The following is a 22195-nucleotide window of genomic DNA, read 5'->3' on the forward strand; positions in this document are numbered from 1 at the left end:
CTCCTTCCCCAGGGAAGGCTGAAAACACAGCCACCTCTTGAGCCTCCCTTGCAGCTAGCTGTTAACCAGCCCCCTGATCCTGGTAAAAAAATGAAAGAAAAACAGTCTGGTCCCTGGCCCCCACCATGCAGTGGCGAGGAGTGCCAACACTACCTGGGAGCTTGGTCCAAGTGTAGCATCTCAGGCTCCACCCCAGATCTAAGGATCCAAATCTGTTTTAACAAGATCCCCGGCTGCACGCATATTTAATCTGAGATGTGTTATTGTGTGGGGAGGGGACTGGGAAAGCCTCTGTCTCCTGTTGAAAGACACGAATGTTGCTGGCACCACACCTCCCTCACCACCCCTGCCTCGAACGCAGGTGATGCAGGGTCTGCATAACCATCGGCAAGAACAAGAAAAGGAGCTGAGTACGAACAGGCTGGAGTGAGGCAGCAGGAAGTGATAAAGTGTCCAGGTCCTTAGAGGCACCTGAAACTGTTGGACCAACCCTGAGGCTGTTCCAGGCTTCCTGTGTCCTGTCACTTGAAGCTGAAGACATTCCTAATTAACAGGAGCTCTAAGGTCTGAGCACGAGAAAAGTCTACAATGACTTGGGCAGCCCCGAGAGTTGAATCTCCCTGGAGGAGACCTGCTGGCCCCCTGCTTCTCCCTTGTGTCTGGTAGGAAATGGGTGAGCACCCCTCTCCTGACAGCTCGCTCAGTGGGCACGGTTGGCTCCGAACCACACGTGGGTAAGTGGCATACCCGCTCCTCGTCCTTCTGAATGCCTGCCCAGCCATGGGGAAGAAGTGGCCGTGTGACCTCCTCCTGGCGTCACCGCCCTGCCGCAGGACTTCAGCTGTTTACTCGACTCTCAGTATCCTTGGAGTGTCCAGTCCTGTCTCACCCCTCATGAGGTTCCCTGGACTCTCCTGGTGGATAAGAAATCCAAGCACTAAGACCCTCAAGCCAGGGATGCACTCAGGCTGGCCAGCGCTTCTGAGCTCACAGGACTGTCCTTCCTGTGAAGGGACAGGACAGGAGGAGGGGGAGGAAGCAGGAGGAACTGGATAATCCCAAGGCAGCCTCCAAAGAGTGCTATCATGCCAAGTCCACGAACTTCAGAAACGTTACCCTGGATTTCCTCCTCTATCATCTCCACCAGGAGTCTGGCTCCAGGGACAGAGGGCGACATTCTCAGCCTGAAGAGTATGGGCTGAAAGGCTCTGGGCTGGTTTTCAAATAACAATCATTATCACATGATTAGGCAAGTCAACCTAGGTTCTGCTAAAGAAAGGCAGGAGGGTGGTGGAGAAGAGGGTGGGTGGGCAAGAAGGTAGGAAGGGAGAAGAAAGGAGAGCAGAGACCTGGGCTTTGACCTCCTCCCCTGGTGTCTGTGGCTCATTAGAGTAATGACTTCAGAGTCACTGAAAGGACTGTGATTCATCTATACAGTAGGATGCTTCTCAGCAATAAGAAGGAATGAGTGGCAGGTACGGGCAGTAACACGGAAGACTTGTGAAAGCATCTTGTGCAAGCATCTCGTGCACTGAAAGAAGCCAGACCCCAAAGGCTGTGTACTGAATGATCCATTTATATGATGTCCTGGGAAAAGCAAAACTATAGGAATGGAAACCAGCTCAGTGGTTGCCATGTGTTAGCATGGGGAGGGAAAGCTATAAGGATGCTTTGGGGGACAAGAGAAACATTTTCTATCTTGATTGCAATAGTGGTTTTACAACTACAGAAATATGACAAGACTCATAGAGCTGAGGACTTCTGGCCAAGATGGGTTAATAAGGACCAGATCTACCCTCTTGCCCTGAACACCCAAAATCAAAATAGCAAAAATGGTTGAAATGACTGTTTTCAAGATCCTGGACATCAACCAGCAAAGGAAGAGCCCTGAGAAATGGGAAACCAACCAGGTGGACCCTGCCACTGCCCATCTGCTGCCTTGTTGGTTTTCAGACCCGAATATACACAGGGGCCCACCCGGGTGCTGTCTGGCAGATGACTGAAGAGACAGATCTGAGCGTCCAGGGAGACCAAAGCTGCTGGATCTCAAAGATGGAGGAGCAGACGAGAAAGAGCCGCCCTGGAGAGGGTCGCTCTGGATGATGGATGCACGTGAGTGAGGGAGCCACCTGGGGCCGAGGGAAGTATTGTACTCACTTGCTATTACTAGGAAGCAAACCACCACAACCTCAGTGGTTAAACAGCCCACCCTTAATACCCCACAGTGCCTGTGGGTCAGGAGCCCAGGCACGGCATGGCCTGGCCCTCTGTGCGCTCCCACAGGCTGTACTTGAGGTGTCGACCTGGGTGGAACGTCACCGGCATAAGCATCTGTTCCAAGCCTGAACTGATGGAGGGCAGGATCCATCTCCTATGGCTGCTCACAGCCTGGGTTCTAGAGGCCACCTGGCACCTGGGGTCCTCTGGCATAGCCTCTAGCTTCTCCAGGCCCCTGGGGGGCCTTTCAAGTCCAAGTGACTAAAGTAGGGTCTTACATACTGTAACCCGGTCATGCCATCTGCATCTCATCATCTTTCATGTGGCACAGCCTACTCACAGAAGAGGCCCTCCATTACCCTGTCATAGTTAGAAACAAGTCTCAGGTCCCTCTCACCCTCAAGGGGATGGGTGTCTTTACAAAGATCTGAACAACAGAGGCAGAGGGTCATCCTAGGGTCCTTCTGCCAAAGACCCCTCAAGAGGATTATTAAGAAGAATACAGCTCCCAGTATACACACAGAGCTGAGGATAATGCCTACAAACCAGACTTTAAAATCTCATGACTCACAGGGCAGAAGACCCAAGGGGTTCTGCCTAAGTCGTGGGCAGTATTCATCTTACACTAAATGCTGTACTGATTCTGTCTAAAAAATTTTAAAACAAGACAAAAAAGGATCAAACTGCTTCCAAGCAGCTTAACTGAGTCCCAGTATAAACTTCAAGAATATTTATATAACTATTTTGAATTAATTGAATTCAAAAGAATTCAAAATTATCCAAGGTGAAATTTAGTGTCTTGCATCCAACGCAAGAGACCAGGTAAATACAACCTGTAGTGAGGAGAAAAATCATCTAAATGGACCCAGAACCACACAGATGTTAGAATTAGCAGACAAGGATATTAAAACTGTAGCCATAACTGTATTCCATATGGTCAAAAATTTAAGCAGAGATATTAAAAACATTTCAAAGACCCAAAAAGTCTTTCTAGAGATGAAAACTACAATGCCTGAGATAAAAAATACACTGGAGAGGATTAACATTAGATTATTCATGGCAAAAAAAATAGTAAACTCAAAGACATAATAATAGAAACCATCCAAAATGAAAGACACATTAGAAAAAATAAAAGAGCATTGGTGAGCTGTGTGAAAATGTCAAGTAATTTAATACATGTATAATTAGAATTCCCACAGGAGTAGGGAAGTGGGAGATATAGCAATTTATAGAATTAACAGCCAAAACTTTACTGAATTTAATTTTGAAAGCATAAACTCACAGATTCAAGAAGCTCAATGAATACCAAGCATAAGAAATTTGAAAAAAAATTTGCACACCAAGACACATCATAATCGAATTGCTCAAAGCCAGTGATAAAGAGGAAACACTCAAAGTTGCCAGAGCAGAAAGACATAGTTTATCTGGAGAAACAAAGACAAGGTTGATGGCAGATTTCTTTTTGGAAACAATGTAAGCAAGAGGGCAGTGGAACAACAGCTTTAAAATTCCTGAAAGAAGGCAAGAGTAGTGGAGTGGGTTGCCATTTCCTTCTCCAGAGGACCTTCCCAACCCAGGGATCGAACCAGGGTCTCCTGCATTGTAGGCAGATGCTTTACCATCTGAGCCACCAGGGAAGTCCATAAATTTCTATACTAAGTCAAAATAGCTGTCAAAAATTAAGGTGAAAAAGCAAGACTTACTTCAGAGATGATAGGAAAACCAAAAGATTTCATATCCAGGAGAGCTTCAGTGCAAGAACTGTTAAAGGACGTCCTTAAAGCAGAAGGAAAATGATGCAAGATGGAAAGAAATGTGGATCTACATAAATAATTAGGGGCACTAGAGATTGAGATCCAGTTTTCCCTCAAAGGGCTGCATAAAAAAAATAACAACAGTGTATTATGAACAAACATTATGAACGGTGTAAATGTTTATAACCAATGACAGCAGGAACATAAAGGCCACGAAGGGCAGCATGTAAGGAGATCATTGTAAGGTTCCTACACTACATGTCAAGTCATATAATAACACTTGAAGGTAGGCTAGGATGAATTAAGAACATATACAGTAAGCACTAAAGCAACTGCGGACACGACAAGACAGTGAATTTTAACTAGGAAGTCAACAATAGAGATTAAATAGAATAAAATATATGGGTATTGTTTTTTCAAAAGAAAGCAGTTAAGAAAGACAAGGGTTCAAAGAGCACATGGGAAACAACAGCAAGATGATAAACTTAAACCTAACGTTACATGCCGATGATCACATTAAATAAAAATGATCTGAACACCCCAGTTACAAGTCAGAGACCATCAGGCTAGATAAAAGAGCAAGACCCAACTATTTGCTGTTTATACAAGAAATTCATTTCAAATACAAAGACACAAATGGGTTAAACATAAAAGTATGGGAAAATATATACAATGCTAACATGACTTTAAAAAAAAAAAGAAAAACTAGAGCAGCTATATTAATATCAGGAAATGCAGAGCTCAGAGCAAAAACTACACCATGGAGAAAGAAGGTTTTTTTCATAACAACAAGGGGTCAGTTCTTCCAGGGCATGTAACAATCACACTGTTTACACACCTTTAACAGAGCCTCAAAATACACAAAGCAAAAATGCTTTTACTAAAAAAAGAAATTGGCAAACTGACTCTAAAATTCATATGGAAATGCAAAAGACCTAGAATAATCCAAACGACTTTGATAAAAGAAGAAATAAGCTACCCTTTGGGTAACTGATACACTTGATTTCAAGACTTATCATAAAGCTATAATAATCAAAACAGTGTGTTCTTGGTGTAAAGACAGGCAAACGGGTCCATGGAAGAGAACAGAGGAGCCAGAAATAAATCCACACATAGATGGAGACTGATTTCTGACAAACATGAGAGACAAAATATTTTTGTCAGATGAGAGAGGACATATTTGCACAGCACATATCTAATTAAGAACTAGTCTCTGTGACAGGGTGCTCAGGGCTGCTGCACTGGGATGACCCTGAGGGATGGGATGGGGAGGGTGGTGGGAGGAGGGTTCAGGATGGGGAACACATGTACACCCATGGCTGATTCACATCAATGTATGGCAAAAATCACTACAGTATTGTAAAGTAATTAGCCTCCAATTAAATTAATTTTTTAAAAAAAGAAAAAAAAGAACTATTCTCTGGAACATACAAAGATCTCTCAAAATGCAGTATTAGGAAAACAACTCAACTGCAAAATGGACAGAAGTTATGAACAGACACTTCACCAGAGAAGATGTATGGCTTGCAGGTAAGCACATGAAAGGTGCTCAATGTCACTAGCCGTTGTTGCTCAGTCATGTCCGACTCTGCGACCCTCTCCCCCAGCGGAATGCAGCGCTGGTGGCTTCCCTGTCCTTCACCATCTCCCAGAGTTTGCTCAGACTCATGTCCATTGAGTTGATGATACTGTCCAACCACCTCATCCTCTGTTGCTCCCTTGTCCTCCTGATCTCAATCTTTCCCAGCGTCAGCGACTTTTCCAACGAGTATACTATGCTGGGGTGTAGAGGTGGGAATGTCTTCATCCCCTTAGCAGCCTGGTTACAGGGACCTCAAATGTTTTCTCAATATATTCCTTGGGTCCCCTTCTCCTCCTGGCCTGACCTGGGAGAAAGGCCGCTACCCAGCTGGACTGAGGCGGCCACCTTCCCACGGATAGTGTACAGAGAGCTCGCGGGTCTGAGAGCAGAAGGACCTGGTTTTCTGGGTTCCTGGATACAAGCTCCATGAGTGGGTACAGGATCTGCAAGCAGACGGAAGCAGCGGGTCAAGGGTGGGTCTGAGACTGTGGGGGCTTCGGGTTGGTGTGGAACAGGTGCGGAGCCGTCTGTGGGCTGGAGGAGAGGGTGGGGTCCTGGAGAAAGCTGGGGTAGATGGGTCCAGGGGCAATCGTGTGGGCGTGAATCTTCTGGGAGGTCATAGCCTGTAGGACACTCCCCTCTCAGGGTCATGGTGAGGAGCCAGGGATGAACACAGACAGACACACAGCACTGTCCCGACACACAGACAGTGACACAAATAGGAAAAGGAGAGGAAAACTGTCTTTTCTGGGCGTCCGCTGCTGCCACCTGCTAACTGGCAGGACCACGATTACACACCAAAGGCACCACAGCAACTAATTTCCAAGCAGATCAAAATAAATCAGAAAACAAAACCTTTCTGACAGCAGAGAAACGTGGCAACGTGTTAAGAGGTAATTACAGTCTTTCCCCTTGTTTCACCGTGTTTTTGCTGCCACGAGTGCAGGCGCTGAATTGCAGCCGTCACTCCAGGTTGAGGGGCATGAGTTGGCGGCTGAAGGCACTGCGCTGGGGCTGGATGCACCAGTGAGCCGGTCACCTGGGGACTCACCTTCCGATGGAGACATTGGTCCTGTGCCTGATGCTGGGCACTGGGGAGCTGCAGCCCAGCCCAGCCCAGCCCAGCCCAGCCCAGAAGCCCCATGCCAGCCATCTAGGGACTCTTCCCCACCTGTTGCTCCTTCGGAGCGAAACATGGCCTCTTGCTCCACCCATGGTCTGGGGCGGGGGAAGAACACAGCCTGGGAATCAGAGCCGGGTTGACCTCTGCTCCTAGTTCAGTGGCCTGAAATGGAGTGGAGCTCCTGGGCCTTTGTCTCCCTATTTGAAAACGGGACTCACGGGTGCCTACCTTATGCAGCCGTGGTGAGAACTGGAAATCATCACCATGCTGAGATGTCACCTTGCACCTGTCAGAATGGCCATCACCAAAGAAACAAAAATAACGAACGTTGGGGAGGATGTGAAGAAATGGGAACTCTCGTACATGGACGGTGGGAATGTATATTGGCAGAGCCACTATAGAGATGAATTTAGAGATTCCTCAAAGAACTAAAAATAGGGCTACTGTATGATCCAGCAACCCCACTCCTGGGTATATGTCAGAATAAAATGAAAACAATGATTTAAAAAGATACATGCTCCTCAATGTTCATAGCAGTACTATTTATAATAACAAAATATGGAAATGACCTAAGTGTCCTTCAACAGGTGAATGGATAAAGAAGATGTGGTACATATATACATGATGGATTATTACTCAGCCATAAAAAGGAATGAAAATTTGTCATTTGCAACAACATGGATGAACCTGGGTGCATAATATTTAGTAAAGTAAGTCTGACTGAGACAAACAAATACTGTACGATATCACTTCTATGTGGAATCTAAAAAAAACCAAAACAAATGAAGGGATATAACAAAACAGAAACAGACTCACAGAAATAGAGAACAAACCTGTGGTTCCCAAAAGGGAGAGGGAAGGGGGAGGGACAAAACAGGGATATGGGATTAAGAGATATAAATAGAGGGGACTTCCCTGGCAGTCCAGTGGTTAGGACTCTGCACTTTCACTGTAGGGGTTGTGGGTTCGATCCCTGGTCAGGGAATGAAGATCCCACGTTCCACAGGTGTGGGAAAAAATAAAACATTGTTTTATAATAACTTCACATGGAGTACAATCTATGAAATGTTGAACCCCTGTATTACACACCTGAAGCTAAAATAATACTGTAAATCAGCTATACTTAAAAAAAAGAAATCATGCATGTGAGACGCTCGCCCCTGGCAAGGGTCATCGTGTCCATCCTTACTGATCTGAGAGATTTCTCCAGTCTGCACCGAGCCCTCTGACCCCACCCTGATGAGGACGCAGGAGGTGCAGGTGGCTGGCGGGAACGGGGTCCGTCTCAGGGAGGCAAAGATGCCCCTGCGTTTTCCAAAGCTGCCACCTCTGTCACCTGGCGGGAACGCCCACAGCTTGGGAGAATCGGCAGACTTCACAGCTGAGCGGATGAAACAAATGGACTGAGGGGTGCCGCCTCTAGATGTCTGCCGGGTGTCCAGGTTAGAAACGGGGCAGACAGGGAGGACTTGTTCTGCAGGGAGGGGAAGGAGCACACGGCCTTGGAGCATCTGCCTCTGCTCGCCGGTCCAGCCCCGTCCAGGGCCAAGACACCTCCTGCTGCCGGAAGCCTCCGTAAACCCACGTCCCTCGCGCTGGGAGTCCATCAGCACCTGCCCTCCCAGTGCTGACTGGGGTCAAGGATGGAGCCTGCACACTCGGGCTGCCCAGGCCCTGGTGCCCAGGGAGGCATCTCCTTGCCACCCGCCCACCCTGACTGCCCACACCCGCTTTTAGTCTGGAAGCCCACCCTGCTTTGGGCTTTCCAAAAGGTGCGTCTGGAGCACCCCCAGGCAAGCAGGGCCCATTCCAGCCGGTGTCCCTGTCCCCAGCAGTTCTACCTCCTGTCCCGTCCCCAGCCACTCAGAACCTGCCCAGCTCCTGCCAGGACCCAGACAAACCACAGTGGGCGGGGGGCAGGGGGTGTTCCATGAGCATTTCCACCACAGACCCCATCTGCTGCAGCCAAAGACAGTCTCACATATTGATCACCAGCTCCGCTCTTACCCAGGGCTGGGGAACAATGTTCTCAGGATCCTCAGGCCCTGGGACAAGACCCAGTTCTGGGGCAGGAAATCAGCCGAGGCAGCAAAGCAAATGGAGAGGCTGGGCTCACCTCCGTCACTGGAAGGCGGGACTTTCTTTGATTAACTCTGAACAACACCTGTAATATGTAATGGTTATTATGATGATGGTTGTTATCAGAAATTCCTGGGCTCTTTGCAGGGGCCAGGATCTATCCTAAGCTCGTAACACGCCTCAGCTCACATGACTCTTCCATCAACTCTTGGAGGTGGAGCCATTGTCCCCAACCTGCCCAAGGTCACATGACTAGGAGGTGGCAGGGCCGGCTGCCTAGGCAGGCAGGCTGGCCGCCCCCCAGGACACAGCCCCTCCCCGGGCCTTCCATCCGTGTCCACCTTTGCTATCGCCTCCGGAGCTCAGCCCTCCCTCCCCTGCAGGTTTGTACCCTCAATGCTGCTGGGGATGTGTGTCTACCTGCCACACGGGCACCCTGGGGAGCTCCGTGCACAGCCCTCCATGGTCTGAGCTTCCTCTGCTGAGTGACTCCGAGGAGTCTACCTTCTTCCTCTGGTTTTACTTCAATCTGACTCCCAGATAAAGAGCAAGGCCTCCCCCTAGTTCTGAAAGAAATGCCCATGTGCCCGGGGGTCCCAGCTGATCCTGCCCCAGCCCCTCAAGGAGCTGCCTGGCTGCAAACAGAGCCAGCCTTCAGAGCCACGGCTTTCCCCACCACTTCTATCTCTTCCCATAATGTCATCATGGGCTCCTGGGTCCCCACTTTGAGCTACTAATGTTTAGATTGAGATGATCAAAGTCATCTGGGTAAATAACCCTTGGCAGTTAAGCTCCGAGTTAACAGGGCAAGGTGCCATGGAGACTTTCTCCTTCCAGCGGGGACAGAGTCAGTTGCTACATAACACAAGCAATTTCCTGTCCCGTGTCAGTCTGACTTATTTGTGAATTGATTCCTCATCGCTGTGGACTTATGTGATTCAGGTCCTGGGCCCCGTAGAACAGATAAATATGGCTGTACCTCTGTTTCCGGGAAAGACAGAGGCCGAGACAGCAGCCACAGCCCCGGCCCTGCCGTCTCTCAGGCGTTGGACACACATTATAATAACCACCTATTGGGAGAAACGAGAGGTCGACAGCCTCGGAGTGGACACCCCCTGCAAACCCAGCTGAGCACGTTTCCGTAACGCCAGGCTCTAGGGAGAACACCGCTAGTGGATAATTCCTCTGTGTTCTTGCGTGCGTGTGCGCGCCGAATCGCTTCAGTCGTATCTGACTCTTTGCTACCCCATGGACTGGGGCCTGCCAGGCTCCTCTGTCCATGGGATTTCCCAGGCAGGAATACTGGAGTGGGTTGCTATGTCCTCCTCCAGGGGATCTTCCTGACCCAGGGATCAGCCCACATCTCTTACTTCTCCTGCATTGGCAGGTGGGTTCTTTACCACTAGCGCCACCTGGGAAGCCCCCTCTGTGTTCTAAAGAAAGTGTTAAAGCACAGATGTGAATCCAGAGGAAAAGGCAATTGTGGGGTGGGGTCTGACATCCCTGGGGAGGCCAAGGATCTGCAGCATAGAGCAGGTAAGGCTGGAGCCACACGTGGGGAGACCCAGTCTGCACTCCAAGCAGGCAGACCCATTGAAGGCTTCCTGAAAGACACATCTGGGGTATGCTGGAGTCCCTTGGTGGCCTTGGGATACCTCAGAGCCCCAGGAGGAGGCTCTGCCCAGGAGCTGCCTGGGGAGAACTTTTACTTGCTCCTCCAGGGCTGGGTAGCTCACGGCCCACGCTCTAACCCGCACCCACTCCCAGCCCTCATATCAGTGTCCCCAGGTGAACACGATGACTGTCCGCATCTGCAGATCAGGACACTGGGGAACTGGCACCCGGCTACCGGGCGGCACCAGCAGCCCTGACCTCAGGGCCGGGCTCGAGGCCCGAAGCCTCACGGCCTCGAGGGAGAGCCTCTCCGGGGCCCCTCCCAAGGCCCTAGCTGTCTCCACGTCTGTTGTGTGCCGGAAGGAAAATACCAGCTCCGGGGCTGCGCCTTGGACTTGGACCCACAGACTTTTTTCCATTCGGGACAGAACTGGGAATGAGAAGCAAGAGTAGAGGGAAACTTGCATTTCACCCAAATGGGCTCTGGAAGCACACACTGGATTCCACACGCCACCTGCCCGGGCGCTTCCAGCCACCCAAGAGGTCAGACAGCGTCCACTGAGATGCTGTGTCCTCAGGTGCCGGGAGCCAGCACGGGAGATCCCACCCATGACAAGGTCATGCAGGACTCGAGGGAATCCCTGGGCCATCCGACCCATGACAAGGTCATGCGGAAGAGTCCTGATCGTTGTCGTCCTGGAGAGCGGGCCCCAGGTCACCAGCCCTCGGGAGCTGGAAACCACTCTGTCCCTGTCATCTACACCAGTTGGGGCCTGGCCAGTGAGAGGTGACCATAGGAAGCTGCTAAGGACTCCATGCGCCACCCCCTGACCAGGGCCACTCAGACCCCATGGCCTTGGGAGGCTGGACGAGGTTGGCCGTTAGCTGAAGGACACCGCTGATTCCCCAGACTGCGCTGGGCTGGTCTTCCACCAGGGATACTGTGTCATCACCTGTCGAGAGTCTGTGGTCTCATGGAGCCAGGCCAGCCCCACTTTCTCTCGCTGGAGAGCTAGGCCATCTTGTTAGCCTCGATGTGTCCACCCTGTTCTATAAAGTGCAGGGCGCATGGGGCTGTCCCATCCCCGCCCTCAGAGAGCTGACATTTCAGAGAAAGGACATGTGGGGCGCATTGCAGAGTTCTGTTACGGTTTACCTTATAAGCATAAGATGTGCTCATCCTGGGGACAGAATAATCTGGAAGTGGGTGCCCTCTGTGAGCACCCCTTCTCAGGAAGAGCTTCCAGAGTTGGCTACATGGCCTGGGCTGACGTGACAAGGGGGCTTTTGCTCCCTGCTGACCCCTCCTCTCCCTGCTCTGTTCCCAGACTGAGGCCTGTGGACCCAGTCTCCCTGACTGTAGGGTTCTGGTTGGTTTGGCCAGTGAAGAAGGAAAGCGAAGTGGGGGCCCTTTTTTCCAGGCCCACCTGATGAGGTCCGAGTCCTGGGGTAGTCACACCCTTGCACAGCCAGTGTCCAGCCCACAGCAGCCCCGGGTCTCCGGGAACAGGACTTCCCCTTAGGCCCAGGTGATAATAGCCCCCTCTATTGCTGGTCCCTGTGTAAACAGCCCCTCAATGAAGCCTTTTCAGCACAATCATTGGTGTGGTTCCATCTACTATGGTGATGCATGATCCTTAGAGCTGAAGACGGTTTACGGAGAAAGTAGTACTTCGGAGGCTAGAGGCTGAGTCCATACACCTAAGGGCAGTTGGGTCCACACCCATCCAAACAGGCAACCTTTCTCCCTTTCCAAATTCCCACAAGTCAGCCGGTTTCCATTGTCCGTAGGACTGTGTGTGACCTTGTATCCAGAATCCAGGGCCCCCGATTCTCTACCCCCAACCTCAGTCATGGGCTTTACTCTCTGTCAATAGAAAACAGACGGCTTCTGCAAGCTGACCGGGTACGTCTCTTCCAGCACGCACGCGGAGAGGATTCAGGCAGGCTCAGCCTGAGCATCCCCTTTGGGCAGATGATAGATCAAGCACTAAGCCTGTTCCCGCTCTGGGATCCATACTCTTTCCTGGCCTCCACAGACCACCTTCTGCACATTCAAGTCCCCACTCACAGCTCATCCTCCCAAGTAGATGTGGAGGCTCCTTGTAACTGACACTGTTTTGACCAAGTATGAGTATTTAATCCTCTGCCTATGATGCCCCCTCCCCCACGAGGCTGGGGCAGGATGGGGGTGCAGAGTGGGGAGTCCTGGGCACCTGGCCCCACAAGGAGACAGCCTCGTCCCACTTGGACCACTCAGCTCTCCCAGGGCTTCAGCGCCTCCTGGTCCACTTGTGGAAGGAATGCTGGCCCAGGCAATAGAACCAAGGTTAACTGGGACAGAGAGAACCTCTCGTTCTTCCCCCGCCTGTTCTGGGACTCAAGCATCCTCAGCAGATGGTGTTTCCAGCCCTGTCTCCCTGGGAAACCTACTCCAGCGCCTAGCAACCTCCAGCCCAACGCCCGCCCAGATGCTCCTGCTCTAGGTGCCCAAGCCCCCCCTCCAGACGCAGCTCTTCCTGGAGGAGGCCTCACAGGGCCCCGCATGGGCCCCAGCAGCCCCCAAGAGCCCTCAGCCTCCCACTGACAGTACAGATCTGGGCCCCCGCTGACACGTCCACAACCCCCAGCCTGCTGGGAGCATTTCCTCTCAGCCACCTCCAAACTTCCCTTTCTTAAAAAGAAACAATTGTCTGAAGCCCAGGGAATGAATCCACGAAATCCCCTAGAACAAAAGCAGCTGGCCCGGCCGGGTAGTCGATCAACAAACGAGGCGGAGCGGCGCCTCCTCTGCCCCCAGCACTCTGATCCTGCCAGTGACCCCGGTCTCGGGGCTCCTTGCCTGCTCTTGCCAGACCCTGCGAGCCTGGGCTGTCCTCAATGGGACCCAGTGGTCACCCACACGGTCCTCTCTCTTTCAGGACCACCTGACGCAAAGTTTCCAAAGCAAGTCAGGCCCGACGTCAGTTGAAAACAAAGTGACCTCTTGCAAAAGGCACGGCTGTTCAGCGTGATTCTGGGAGAGAATCAAAGCCCTAAAAATCTGCGTCTTGGACGACCACGGGGAAAAATCCCCGTTCCCCGTCTCTGCACTTTACGTGCAATCGATCCTGAGCAGAGTCAGATGTTTGGCGGGCGCCCCGGGAACAAAAGAACAGTTGGAGACACAGGATGGAGGCCCGCCAGGCGGCAAGATTTCCCAAGAACCTCGGAGGGGCCCCTCCCGGCTTCGGGGAAGGGAGGAAGGAATTCAGCCTGGCCCCTCCCCAGCCACCCGCCTCAGCCCGGGCCGGCCCCTTCTTGGGAGCAGATCCCATCCGAGATGAAAGATGAATTTGCTCCCTTCTCAGGGGCCCCATTGAGTCAGGAATGAGTTGGGGTCCTTTCTTGGAACCTGAGTTTTCCGTCTGTGACAAGGGTGTGAAGCCGCCTCTCCCATGGGCTGTCCTGAGGGATCCAGGGCACCATGGACGGTGTATCCAGCAAGGGCCCAGCTGCTTCCTCTTTGCCCAGCCCTGCCACATCTGGTCCTGAACAGGCACTGAGATCAGCTGGGCTCTTAGCTGTGTGACCCCGGGCAAGTCACTTAGCCTCTCTGGTCCTCACTCTGGTCACATTTAAAATGGGGACAAGGACTGTGTGTACCTGATGGGTGTGCTAGAGGGATTAAAGGAAGGTCTCCCCTCTTGGTCGAGCATTTCCTGGGCGCCGACTGGGGGCCCAGGGGCCACAGTGGTTTGAACACCCCGGTGGTGCACCCATGGGGGTGAACAGTGGGTGAGCGGCTCCCACCCCGCTCATCTTCTCAGGGGAACACCACACTAGTCAATCAAAACCCACATGGAGTGGTAGCAATGGAGCTCTGAGGAGGAAAGGAAAGGAGGGTCCTCACACCTGATAACGTTCAATAGACAGCCGATGTTCTCGTTTTGTTGTCAGACACTGGGCGGTGGAGTTTGTTATCCTTTGGTTTACAGAAGAATGAGAGAAACCAACCCAGAACAGCTGAGCATGGGCACCTGGGTTGTGTGGGCTTTGAACCCAGGCCTGCCAGCCCCAGAGACCTGCCCTTTTGCCCGGAACCCATGGCCCATGCATGTGGCACTGAGTGGGAACCCCCTCACTAGACCCTCACGGCCTCCTTAGAGACCCCTCTACCCTCTGTTTCCCAAACACAAGGAAACAGAGGCCAAGGTCATCCCCTGCCACCAGGCCCGTCTGCGTGCACCATGCCAGGAAACCGCTGTGCCTTCCCGGCTCCTGCGGCCAGAAAGGGAGCAGCTGCTCAAACACATCATGCCAGCCAGCCCAGGCCTGCTGGCCCAGTGGGTCCCACTGTCCACATTTCAGGTGAGCCCTGGGCACAGGAGGGGCCCGAGAAGGAGCAGGGCAGTTGGTGTTCGAGGCTCCTGGCCGCCCTGGATGCATGCGCATGGCCGTGTTCCTTCCAGGGCATGGCCAGGCGCTTGGAGCCCCACGTGGATAACGTGGCCACACGCCCCCGACACCCGTCCTCCCAGCAGAGCCTCCGAAGCCAGCAAGTCCTGGAGCACAGTCTGGAGACAGAGGGAGGGAAAGAGTGAGGCAGCGTGGGGAAACAAGGGCTCGGGGCCGGCAGAACGCGCTCTGCCTAGTGACATGCACGTGGCTGTCTACATGCAGCCCGCGCTCCCTGGGCTCTTGGAGGTGGGAAGGAGGGGTTCCTCTGTGTCCACGGAGCCCGAGGACCAGGCGCGCATTTCATCAGATGGTGGAGCCTCAGTGTGGGTGTTCCGATGTCAGTACTGCATGGAGGGGGCAGGGGTGCAGAGATAAACAACACAGACCCTTCACGGACCCACTGGGAGCCAGAGGACCACAGAGAAACACACAACGCCCGAGCTGGAGGCTCGCCTGCACCCTTTCCATGGGAGATGGAGGTCCAGGGTGCCCGCTGTCTCTTCACAGGCCCGTCCCCTGCCCCTCAGGGTGGTGCTCCTGAGTCTCCCACAGATAAAGGGTGCTGGGGGAAGCACCGCCTCCCCTGTGGCAGCTGCAGGAATGGGCCCTGGAGTGCCCTCTACAACCACAGAAGACAGAGATAGGCCAAGTCCTTGCAGAGAAAGGACAGAGTATATCCATGGCCCTGCTGACCTTCATCTCCTCGACAGGCAGCAAGGGAGCCGGGGGGAGACATGGCACAAGACAGAGGGGCTCCTCCTGCCTTGGCTGGGATGGACATTAACCCTTATGGGCTCAGAGAGGCCAGGCCTGGGTGTGCACAGGAAACAGGAGCGAAACGGTGCCTGCAAGTTCTGAACCGCCAGCCCAGGCATGGGCCGGGGCATCTCACCAGGAGAGGCAGGTCCCCAGGACTCAGGGCCAAGGGCCTCTAGTGCGTCTGCTGGGACCTTGATCCTCAAACTCACTGTCCCTGTTGCTCAGTTTACAGGTGACCTGACTCATTTGAAAAGACCCTGATGCTGGGAAAGATTGAAGGCAGGAGGAGAAGGGGACGACAGAGGATGGCATCACCAATTCAATGGACATGAGTTTGGGTGGGCTCTGGGAGTTGGTGTTGGACAGGGAGGCCTGGGGTGCTGCAGCTCATGGGGTCGCAAAGAGTTGGACACGACTAAAGCGACTGAATTGAACTGAACTGAGGGTAGGAATGACCTCAGCTCATCAGTCAAGCAGGCTGGAGCTGATCTTGAAAGAGAAATCCAGGGGCTCAAGTCATGATCAAGAAAAAGGTCCGCTGGGACAGTCGGAGGACAGGGGTTTGCAGAGAACAAAAGGGACGAATGTGGGTTTGGGCAGAACAGAGGAAATGGCTCGGGGCGGGGTGGGGCAACTGGCAGATGGGGAACACTTCGGTCAGAGCAAAGCCAATAAGGCACCAGACTTTTAAGACAGTTATTTCTTGAGGAAGCACCGGCTGCCAGGGAATCAATGTCCCATCCGCTGGGATAGCTGGGTTGCCAAGAGGGCTGGGTGACCTCGGGCTGCCAATCACCCTCCAGATGGCCCTGGCAACGAAAGCCCATGTGGAGGAGGGGCAGGAACAGGAGGGACCAGGCGCACGCAGCCGTCTCTGGGCCAGCATTTGGGAAGAGGCGCTGCTTGGCACGGCTGCAGGGTTAAGTGATTCGCCCCAGGCGGCTTCTGGCTCTGGCGGGTCACGTGACCCTCGGGGCGCTCAGCTCCCGTGTCTGTGAGCGGAGAGGACTGGATGGGATGCACTGTCAGTACAGACGTTCCACAGTCCTAATCAGGGGCTCTGACCTGCCAACTCCGTCTCTCCAGATGACTGCAGTCACCTGAAGTCAGGCCCAGGGGAGCAGCAGGGCCAGAGGACGAGTCTGGGAAAATTGGAGCCTGGATCCTCTCCCGAAGACTCCCTGGGGCCCCTGCAGAGGCAGCCCCCACTTCAGAGACACCAGGTCCCTGGCTCTGACATCTAATCCTGGCAAACCCTTGCCCTCCTGCCCTTTCTGTGTCAGAAGGGAGGCTTTGAGCACCAGTCCCCGCTGCCCACGAGGGAGCCCCAGGGTAGAGTGGGTGCCTTGCTGCTCTTGGGTTTAAGCCCGGGATTGAGGCTGGTCTGGGCTCCCCTCTCTTTTGTCATCTGATCGGGGCAGGACTGCGGAGCTGCAGCTGACTTCTTCTCCTCTCCCCTCCTAGGTCATTTTCTGCTCTCTCTACCCCAGGTTGGCCCTCTTGCCATCTCCACATCTCTGTTTGGATGTCTCTACTGGCACCTAGTCCAAACCCTACCTAAACTCCCTGTGGCCTCCAGCCCTCTCCTGCCTACTCAGGTACCTGCCTCCCAGCTGCTCAGGGTACCCAGACCTAATGTCCACCTATGTCAGTAAGTGGCTTCCGCGGAGCTTCTGAACACTAACCCACCTGCACCCCGTCCTGGAATGCCCCTGGGTCTCCTCCACCACCAGATGGACGCGCTCTGACTCTGACACCGCGGGCTCCTATCTGCTAGGATGGCGTTGGAGCCACCCACCTGCCACCGACACCCCTGCTCCTGTCCTAGAGCTCAACCTTTGTCCCAGACGCCCACCCCTCAGGACCAGAGATACGGGTGTTGCTATGGTAACTGCAGGTCCGGGTCTTCACCCCAGCAGGTCACTGTCCTAAGCTCCCCCAGGGAGGAGCAGACTGGGGGACTTGGAAGCACAGCAGGCGAAGTGGAAGGGAGTCAAGCTCTGCCAACACAGCAGCTGGCCCTGACATGTGGCCCATGCTCGTGTTATGGCTTCTGGAGTCAAAGAAAGGCCGCGGGAAGTGACTGGGAGGCCCAGCTGCTGGTCACGTCCATGGAGCCTCAAGGCGGAGGGCAGGGTGGGGTGGGGGACCCCGCCCTCGTCTCAGAGTGGGTGACCCCCCACTTAAGCATTCACACTGGCGACCGCCATGCTGCACGGACTCCAGGCCTGGCCTGTGGCCTCTGGACACAAGCAGGTCACCTCCTGTGCGGTGCTGGGCCGTCTACACCCCTGCCCCAGGCTGTGTCAGCCACTTGCCATCCCGTTGGGCACAGGCACCCAGCACAGCAGGGTCAGCGCTTCCCTCTGGGTGGGGTGAGGTTGCTAGACCAGTACCACTGAGGACCGAAGGATGCCATCTTCCCTGGACACAGGGTGCATCCTGGGGAAGGAGGACCCTCTGAGCGTGACTGTGAGAAAAACCGACAAAGCCAGAATTAAACTTACAGTGCCGTTACTTAGGATTTGTCCACCAATTTTTTAAAAAAGCCCTAAATTGAACAATTGTTAATGATAAAAATTTTAATGAGTACAATTCTTGCTCTAATTATATATGAAGTCACACACTTGGACCTGAGGCAACTCTTAACCCAACACTGCCAGGCCCCCAAACATCTCCTCCCGCCTGGAGACTTTGGAAAATTCCATCCTGCTTTCATCCAGCTCTTCAGAGCAACTTCTGGGCCTTAGCCACGAACTCCTAAGGTTTGAGGGGATTCTTTTAGGACAGAGGTATTAAGTTTCTTCGCTAGTGTTTTCAATTCGCTCAGAGCCATCTTAAGGACCCAGTTCGTTTCTGAATGAAAAAGTGGCTTCCGGCTGGTCTCAGAGGTCAGTTTAAGGACACAGTCACAAGCTCTGTTACATGGAAATGGTTATGTTGACAGAAAGTTGCTTTCATGTCAATATTTAGGGATTATCCTATTATCAAAGTTTTTTTATTGCAGAATTCTGATCTGAGGATTATAAATAAAGTAGAAAAAGAAACAGGGCTTCTCTGGTGGCTCAGTGGTAAAGAACTCACCTGTCAGTGCAGGAGATGCCGGGTTGACCCCTGGGTTGGGAAGGTCCCCTGGAGAAGGAAATGGCAACCCACTCCAGTATTCTTGCCTAGGAAATCCCATCACAGAGGAGCCTGGTGGGCTACAGTCCACGGGTCTCAAAGAGTCAGACAGGACTTAGCAAATGAACAACAACAACACAGACTCTAGGGCGGTGAGGAAAACCTGGTGGGCTCCTCAGAACAAATGACGGAGGCCCCCCTGGGGGAGGGGTGTTAGCCTGCCGTCAGGAGGAGTCCCAGCACTTGTAGCTTTAAGAGATTCCCAGGTGATTTTCAACATTATTAGTTTAAGACCACATTTTGAAAACAGCTGCTTGAAAGCTACCTTTTGGCATCTTTGTGGCCCCTAAAAAATTTTTTCCCCTTCATAAGGAAAAGAACAAACAAGGAAGTAAAGAAGATACTGAGCTATCTGATTCCCCCAGGCCCCCGTAGAACAGTCCCGGTAGAAGCCATCATTAGCCGTTGGCAATTATGCTCAGGCACTAGTGTAAAGCCATCTTCCCCACTGAGTTCTGGGACTTAAAAGCAGGCACAAGCTAATTTATGTTGAATTCGTAACATCATTAATCCATCTCCCAAATCTACTTTCAAAAGGCTTTTGCCTCTATTCCTCTCCTCTGAAAACTTAAAATTTCATTTTAATGAAACAAATCTCACCAGAATTTGATAAAAAAAAAATATACAGTGACTTCCTTTTAATTAGAGGGTGCTCATGCAGCTATGGGAGAAGGCAATGGCACCCCACTCCAGTACTCTTGCCTGGAAAATCCTATGGACGGAGGAGCCCGATAGGCTGCGGTCCATGGGGTCGCTAAGAGTCGGATACGACTGAGTGACTTCACTTTCACTTTTCACTTTCATGCATTGGAGAAGGAAATGGCAACCCACTCCAGTGTTCTTGCCTGGAGAATCCCAGGGACGGGGAAGCCTGGTGGGCTGCCGTCTATGGGGTCACACAGAGTCGGACACGCCTGAAGCGACTTAGGAGCAGCAGCTATAGGGCTTCCCTGTGGTGGCTGAGACGGTAAAGAGCCCGCCTACAATGCAGAAGTCCTGGGTTCGATCTCTGGGTCGGGAAGATCCCCTGGAGGACAAGGCAACCCACTCCAATAGTCTTGCCTGGAGAATCCCATGGACAGAGGAGCCTGGCGTGCTGCAGTTCACGGGGTCACAAAAAGCCGGTCACGATATAGCGACTGAAGGACAACCACAGAGGTGAGATGTCACTCATTCGTGTGGGACAGGGTGGACCCCAAACCCACTGGGGGATGGGATTTCATGCAGAGGAACTGGCTCCACCTTCTCTCTTTCCTTGGGTCTGATTCTCAGGGGAGTCTGAGTGCCATGAACCAGGAGTGCGTTTCCATCCAGAGTTCTTGCGGGAGAAGTCTGAGACTATAATGTTCCCTTGAGCACCATGTAAATGCCGGGTTAGCAAGTCAAGTTTCAAATGGTTTTGCCCAGGAGGAAGTTGGAATGAAGTGGAGGACAGGGAGAAACATGGGGCAGGTGTGGACACAGAAGTTCAAGGCCCTCTTTGCAGTCCTGACAAGTAGGAAACTCTGAAGACCACAGAGCCCTAACCAGCTGTGACCCTCGCTGCCGCAGAAGGAGGGGATGCCAGGGATGGTCACCACACCAGCCTGGGGCCCAGAGTGCCCGCACTCCCAGCTGCCTGGTGGACGCTGTGGCCTCAAGGTGACCCATGGCCACTTCCAGGCCTAGTCCTGAAAAGCCACGACCCACCTCGCTGCACATCCTCTGTCAGGCTGGCCCTGAGTGCCAGCTCCTGGCCACGTGCAAGCAGAGCCTCGGCCCCTGAATAACAGAGACTGGAGCCCCCCAGCCCCTGAGTGCACTTCCATGAGGGATCAGACAGATCACTGCGATTTCAGGGCTCACGTGATTCAGGAGCGGACAGAGGAGCTGAGTTCCCGGGCTCAGCGGAGGGTTGGACTCAGGGAAAGAGTGCTGTCCACTACTGAAACAGGTGGCGTTCTGGTCCACACACCGGGCAGCACCTCACACCCACCACGGAGCTTCCCGGTCAGCACAGACCCCTACTTCCCACTCTGACCTCTGGGCTTTTCCTAGGATGTTCTTTGTCTTCTCCAGCAGGTGCCGACTGGTCATGAGATCAGAATCAAGGGATGGCAGGACAGGAGGGGCTGGGCTCAGCCTGCATCAGCACCCTCACCGCTAGAAGCCCCAGGGGGACCCTTGTCAGGCCTGCATCTCAGCCCTAGTCCTGCCGCGTCTCCTCGTCGTCTCTAGCCGGTGAACTGGAGAGTCTTATCAACCCGAGAACCCCGCACTCTCGTCAGGGGCCGAGATGTCAGCTTGCACACTTCTTTTCTGAACAGCACGAAGCGAGGCAGGTAATAAAAGCTCAATCAACACTTTAGTCCATCTGATTTGAGTGGTTATTTTCCACATAACCAGGAAAAGTGGATGAAAGGGCTTGTCTGGACAACTAGACACAGGGGGCTGGACTTGGCAAAACGGTTCTAAGCGGACAGGGACTTCACATTTAGGGCCAGTGGTGGAGGAAGCGGCTGGTCACTCTTCTCTTTGGTGGAGAAGTGGCTGGTTCTCAAACTTGAATGCACAGGAATCAATGATGCAGTTTATTAAAAATGTAGGTTCTGGGGCTTAACCTCCCCCCGGTATTCTGATCTAGTAGTTCTGGGTGGAACCCAAGAATCTGCATTTGTGACGTCCCTCCTGTCCCCACCCCAATTCCCACGCAAGTGGCAGGAAACCATGGGGGAGGGGGAGGCCCAAGTCTGTCCTGTCGAATGTCCCATCACAGGACTGCCCACATCTGCTGGAGGGGACGCTGTCCTTCCTCCATGAGACGAGAGGGGCCAGGTGACCCCTCTGTCTTCTGAAGGCCACCAGCTCGCCGTCACACCCGCACACACCAGGAGGGGCCCGGCTGTCTCAGACCCCTCTGCTCTGAGTCCTGACTGAGCGGCCTGCCTCCTGTGATTGGCAGGTCTGCTGGCTCTGCCAGGACCATCTGCACCCAGACCTCCTTTCTCTTTGCTGGCCGGCGGGAGTCTGCTGTGCCCTGGGCCGGCCCTGAGCTGCCCTGAGAATGGGCACCTCTCTGAGCCTCCGGTCTGTGAGCTCATCTTCCCTCTCCATGTCTGGGAAGAGCGGTGGGGGGCTGCCGTCCTCATCCATGTTTGCAGATGGCAAACAGAAAGGAGACATGACTTGCACAAGGTCACACGGCAGGTGGGCTGTGACACCAGGGAGGGCAGCCAGGCTGTGCAGCCAAGCTCCTCAGGTGGACACAGAGTTGCAGCCACTCTGACTCAGGCTGTGGCCCCATCAGGACAGAAGTGCCTCTGCGGGATCTTCCCCTAGTGGAGGGGGGAAGGAGGGGGAGGGGGTGAAGGGAAGGAGGGAGAGGGAATGAGAGGGAGGGGGAGGGAGGGGGAAGGGGGTGGTGGGGGGTGGGGGGGGGGGGGGGGGGGTGGGGAGCGCGGGGGC

At 53.3% G+C, this 22195-nt stretch overlaps 1 protein-coding gene and 1 non-coding gene across 5 annotated transcripts in view; both read right to left on the reverse strand.

Annotated features, from left to right (window-relative positions):
* The window catches only part of CACNA1C (calcium voltage-gated channel subunit alpha1 C), a 392177-nt gene that overhangs the window by 235313 nt on the left and 134669 nt on the right, over window positions 1-22195 (reverse strand). The gene's annotated exons all lie outside the window — the stretch shown is intronic.
* On the reverse strand, window positions 3783-3854 carry TRNAC-ACA. The gene has a single exon. It is a non-coding gene; the product is annotated as a tRNA-Cys (tRNA).

The sequence above is a fragment of the Oryx dammah genome, unplaced genomic scaffold, assembly GCF_014754425.2.
Source record: "Oryx dammah isolate SB20612 unplaced genomic scaffold, SCBI_Odam_1.1 HiC_scaffold_29, whole genome shotgun sequence".
In the NCBI taxonomy this organism is placed as follows: Eukaryota; Metazoa; Chordata; class Mammalia; order Artiodactyla; family Bovidae; genus Oryx; species Oryx dammah.